Source organism: Sus scrofa, chromosome 7, assembly GCF_000003025.6.
Source record: "Sus scrofa isolate TJ Tabasco breed Duroc chromosome 7, Sscrofa11.1, whole genome shotgun sequence".
Lineage (NCBI taxonomy): Eukaryota > Metazoa > Chordata > Mammalia > Artiodactyla > Suidae > Sus > Sus scrofa.
The window spans coordinates 38,694,407-38,700,406 of NC_010449.5; positions in this window are offsets into that span (position 1 = coordinate 38,694,407).

The following is a 6,000-nucleotide window of genomic DNA, read 5'->3' on the forward strand; positions in this document are numbered from 1 at the left end:
GTCTGAAGGTCAGAGAAAATCAGGACCAGAGCAAGCAGCAGGCAGGCCCTGAGAGGGGTGGGGCCCTAGCCTGGGGACCTCTTTCTTCTCCTGGCTGCCTAGACCAATGCCTGAGTGGGAAGACGATGGTGAGTAACACCTACCTTCTTGCTGCAGGAGACTCCCAGCCAGGTGATAGCCTGTTTGCTGAGCTGGAATTCTGAGACCTGTTAAGGCTAACTTGGCTGGGCTGAGGGGTTTGTCTTTATCCTGGACCACCCTGGCCTTAGCTTCAGATCAGCAGTTCTATGACTAAAGAAGAAGAGGAGATGGTTAGAAGTCGATGATGCAAGGACTTGGATGAGAGATGGGGTGATGAAGATTGGAGAGCGTGCCCGAGAGAGGGAGGGACTGGCATGTGCGAAGGCCCTCAGGCAGGCAGGGCATGGAGAATGACACATCGACTCCCCATTTTCGGTCTGATCACCTGAAGACGGGCAGTTGCATTTGCTGAGCTAAGGGGCCTGGAAGAAGGAGTGGTTTTGGGGATCAGCACAGGTTCGTGCTGGACCAGTTGAGTGGAAGGGCCTATGCACTCTCCATGTTAGTGAGGCTCTTGGAGATACGGGTCTGGACTCAGGGGGCAGGTCTGGGGTGGAGGCCCCTGTTGGGGATGGCAGGCATGTGAGTGGTGACAGCAGCCATTGTGGGAAGAAATGAGAAGGCCCAGGGGCCAGTAAAAGGTGAGAAGAGAAAATACCAGAGGCACGGAGTTCTTATCGTGGCTCAGTGGTTACAAACCCAACTAGTATCCATGAGGACAAGGGACCAATCCCTGGTCTCGCTCAGTGGGTTAAGGATCCGGCCTTGCCGTGAGCTGTGGTGTAGGTCGCAGGCGAGGCTTGGATCTGGCGTTGCTGTGGCTGTGGTGTAGGCCGACAGCTGTAGTTCTGATTCGACCCCTAGCCTGGGAACCTCCATATGCCTTGGGTGTGGCCCTAAAAAGACAAAGAAAGAAAGAAAAAAGAAAGCAAATACCAAAGGCATAATTCTAAGAAACGGGGAAGATGTTTGCCCTTGTCTTCTGGCCTCCTGGTCCCTGTTTCCCCTCCCCCTCTCTGCTACCTGGTGGGGGATAAATCAGCTGATCTGCTCTCCCCTCTAGAGTTTAGAAGGATCCCTAGAGACCTGTCCCACCAGACCCTCCCTCTCATCCGCATGGACTGGCTCAAGGGTGGCCTGTGAGCCAGACTCAGGTGGCCAGACTGTTGGGTCTGGGTATCCTGAGCATCCTGACGCTAGTACAGAAGAGGCCTCTGCAATTCATCCCAGTAACTTGGGCCTCATTTCCAAGCGAAGAACTCCAGCTTCCTAGCAATTCCCCGAGATACCTCCTCAATATTTTTACAATAAATGCCTTTTTTTTGGGGGGGGGGGAGTGGTTATAAATGCCAGAGTTGGTTTCTTTTCTTTTCTTTTTTTGGTCTTTTTGTGTTTTTTTTAGGGCTGTACCCACGGCACATGGAAGTTCCCAGGCTAGGGGTCCAATCGGAGCTGTAGCTGCCGGCCTACACCACAGCCCCAGCAACGTAACATAGGATCTGAGCGACCTACACCACAGCTCAAGGCAATGCCTTCACCCACTGAGCGAGGCCAGGGATCAAATCCATGTCCTCATAGATGCTAGTGGGATTTGCTAACCGCTGAGCCACAGCGGGAACTCCCAGAGTTGGTTTCTGTTGCTTGCAAACAAAGAGGAGCCAGCAAAGGAAAATGAGCTGGATGGGACTTCAGAGGAGCCAGAGGAAAACCAGGGGATCGAGTTTTACAAAAATAAGCAGTAAAGTCTATCTTGAAGGAAGGAGTAGCCAGGGGTGTCAATTTTTATTTAAAAAAAAAAAAATGTCCTGCGTGTCTAAATAAGCATAGGAGGAAAAGACGAGAAAGAAACACAGCTGTTAACAATGATTAATCATGAGGGGGAGACCCCGATAGATCTTCGTTTCAAAGCGAGGAACCCAACTCATACTTGTTTAAGACAAGAACAACAAAGAAGTCACTTATTGGCTTATGGTCACTGAGAAGTCCAGGGGTGGACCTGTCTTTGGCATGGCGCAAATAATGCTATCAGGGCTGGTCTCTGTGGCTCTGTGCCCGGTTTCTTCTCAGGCAGCTCCTGACGGACCCACCCCTGGTTAGCAATGGTTAAGGTGGAAAACCATTCCCCTTCCCAGTGGTTTCAGGGAAATCCCAGAACTGGCTCTATTGGCCTGGTTTAGGATCATAAGGCCTGCCTGAACCAGTCATTGTGGCCAGGAGGTTTTTCGGCGCTTAAGTGACCAGGCCTGAATCACACGCCCCCTAGCCAAGAGATGCTGCTGAGTCACCTTCATCCGTGCCATTTCTACTGAGGGCCCGGGAATTGCCCAGCAGAAATCTGTACACAATGGTCAGAAGAGGAAGTAGGTGCTGGGCATGGAGTCCAATCTGCAGCCCACTTTACCAGGAAGAAAGAACTGGCCAGATTTTGATCCAGGGCTGTCCATTGAGGGCAGCGGGGAAGGCCTGTGGAGGCACATTTCCCCAGAGCAGGGGTGTCCTATGCAGACCCTCAAACCCGAATGTGGTCCTGGTGGGGGGCAGATGCGAGAATAATAAAAGAGCCTCATGGGTGAGTGGATGGGCTTTGAAGTCAGCTGAGCTGGATTCGAATTCAAGCCCTGCCATTTACTAATTTTTGACTTCTGAGTCTGTTTCATTTCTGAAAACTGGGTTAATACCAGAGGTAGAAAGAGGGCCTACCTCTGAGAATGCTTATGAGAATCAAATGGAATAATCTACATAAAGGTTTAGCTGTGTTCCTGCAAGACAGTGAGTGCTTGGTGAATGCCGGCTACTCTTACAGTGGTCTTGGGGGCTGACCATGCCCTTGAGAGGGGGGTGGGCAGTTTTTGGAGCCCCCTTCCTCCTGCCACCAGTTCAGGCCCCAGAATTCACTACTGGCTCCATCCTAGCCAGCCAGATCCCAGCCCCAGGGCTGGGGAAGTGATGGGGTGGTGGCAGCTGGGTGTGGTCAGGGTGGACCCCACCTTGACTGGGTGGAGGAAGTGGGGAGGATGCTCGAGGGTCAGGGATTGGCGAGAAGGAGGGTAAGGAGGGTGAGGGGGATCGGGAAGCTCTACATAGGGGAGGGGTGATTTTGGGCAGAGCCAGCAGGGGTCACTGCAGATCTAAGTAACCTCAGGGAGGTGGCCAGGCCACCCAAGGGCCCTCTCCCATTACTACCTGCTTTGGAAACTGTCATCCAAGGGATGCAGGGCTTGGGCCAGCTCTACACAGAGGTTGAGGTTTGACTCTTGCGGTCTCTCCCTCTCCCTAGGGAGTCTGCCCTCGCTGCTCTCCGGGCTCGGCCATCTCTCCTCTGGTGGCGCCCTGCATGCTTGACTGTGTGTTGGCTCTCTGCCTCATGGGACCCTGAGTGCCCGCAGTATCTAGAAAGTGTCTTTCATGATGCTTCCCCATAAGGAGCTCTGAGACCAAATGTATTTCCTTGTCTCATTCCTCCTCTCAGAGGCTCGTGGCCCAGACAAGCCTCTTGGAGGCTCAGAGTGGTCCTGCAGGAAGAAAACCCATCACTTTGTTTAGCCCAGGCTTCCTTTGCTGGTCGGAGCCCTTTGACCTCAACATGCTTAGGGAAATGCAGGTTTAAGGCCTCCGCCCGAGTGGAGGGCAAACGTCCAGGGGGGAGGTTCATGCGTCAAGCCCATCCCCCGCTTCTATTGCAAAGTAATATGTAACACATGTTTGTTGCAGAGAAAAAGAAAAAAAAAGTGCAAATAAGAAAATTACCTCCCCCAACTCCCATCTCCTGCTTTTTAGAGCCCCTTCAAAAAGCTCTGGCCTCTATCCTCCCTCTTCCTGAGAGGGTGGGGGGAGGTGACCAAGGGATTCCTCTCCAGGCACATCCATTTCTATGGAGGGGGGACGCCCTATCAGAGAAGGGCCCTTGTAGAGGACATGGCGTGCAGCCCCTCTGTCTCTGCCCTGTGTAATTCCTGCCTTTCCTTCTCATAGACATTCCCAGGGCAAAGGAGGCCTTGGGTGGTGGTTCAGAGGGTCTCAAGGGGCTCGAAGGAAAGGGTGTCTGGATCATGAGGGTGGACGGAGATTCTTCCTTGATGGGTGCGGAAACAGGCTCTGAGAGGGGACCTGATGTCCTGGGGTTTCACTGGGAGCCGTGGTGGAGCCCGCGGAGTCCTGGCTCCTGGCCTGGCGCCCTCCCACCTCTCCCTCAGCTCTCCATGCCAGGAGTTTGTCGAGGGGCCCGTGCCCTCCGTGCAAGGCTGTGGTTTCTTTCCTCTGTGGGACTGTCGGGCCACCCGGGGTGTGTGGGTGCCGTGCGCGCGCACCACCGTTGTGTAACAAGCTCTGGGGCGGTGCACGGGCTCGGTAACCTGATGCGACAGGGAAGTTGCGGTCCCGTGAGCGGGGGTGTGGGCGCTCGACTGCGGCCAAAACCACAAGAAGTATTTGGCTTGTGGCTGCGGAGGCTGGGCATGGGGGTTCGCAGACTTGTCTACGTCAGGCTTGTCCATCCCGGGGTGCCCACATCCTGGTTCCTGTGGGCACGAGTCTGGAAATGGGGCTGCCTGGTCAGCTGATGCTGGGGGGTGGGGAGGGGTTTAGTGCGGAGGTTCGGGGCCTCGCCCGATCCTCGGCCTGTTTGCCAGGATGCCTGCTGTAATGGGGGTGGGGCAGGTGGCGCTTGCTCCCTGTAGTTCCATCTTTTCTGTGGCTTCCTGGTTTTCATCACCCTCCAGCCCCAAATCCGCCCTCACTTCAGTTCCAGGTCATTCTACACAACAACATCTGTCTCACTCCCACTGCCCTCCTGTGTCCCCCCACCCCCATAGCCTTTTCTCCACACTCCCTGCTCCCCGTTGAGGAGAAGCAGAATGGGGGAGGATAAAAAGAACAGCAGCTTTATGGCCAGGCCAGATTTTAACCACGGCTGCCTTTTCCAAACTGAGAGACCCAGAGTGATCTGTGTTTTCCCTCAGCTTTCTGGGGCTCATCCGAAAGCTGGGGGCTGTGAAACGTCTACCATAGAGCAATTGGAAGGGAGCCTGAGATCAAGGATGGGACCCCAAGAATGGAAGCTGCTGTTTCCTTCAATTTCACATGGACTGAGCATCTGGGTACCCTTGCCTCCGGCATCTCCATTGCCAGATGGGCCGACGTGGAGACTCAGAGGCCCTGAAAGGGGATGGTCAGTGAGAGCGGGTACTAACCCACCTGCCCCGTGCCTGGGGAGGCCCTCAGTGGACACCTGTGAACCTTCCCTCCTTTCTCGTCCTACCGAGAGGTGAGGCATCGTTGTTTCTCCTGCTCCCTCCCACCCGTCCCAGTTCCTTAGAGAGGCAACATCTGTGGGGGTGGCCCGTGGGCTGCAGGGCTAGGAGGAGGGAGGAAGAACATCTGTGTTCGGTATACTTACCTTCCCTGACTGGGCAGCACCTGGCTCCCCAGGGCTCCTCTCCGGGGCTTTGGGAATGCCTACATCATATCACTTTATCCTGTACTGACTGCCTGGTGTTTTGATGATCTGTTTATGCATCTATTTATTGCCTTTTTTTTTTTTTTTTTCTTTTTAGGGCTGCATCTGCAGCATATGGAAGTTCCTAGCCTAGGTGTCAAATCAGAGCTGCAGTTGCCAGCCTATGCCACAGCCATAGCACTGCAGGATCTTAGCCCAGCTGTGACCAACACCACAGCTCACAGCAATGCCAGATCATTAACCCACTGAGTGAGGACAGGGATCGAACCTGCATCCTCATGATACAAGTAGGGTTCTTAACTCACTGAGCCCCAGCGGGAACTCCCTAGGCATCTATTTAAAAAATATAGTAGATTGGAGTTCCTGTTGTGGTTCAGTGGGTTAAGAACCTGACATAGGGTCCTTGAGCATGTGGGTTTGATTCCTGGCCTCGATCAGTGGGTTCAGGCTCTGGTGTTGCTGTA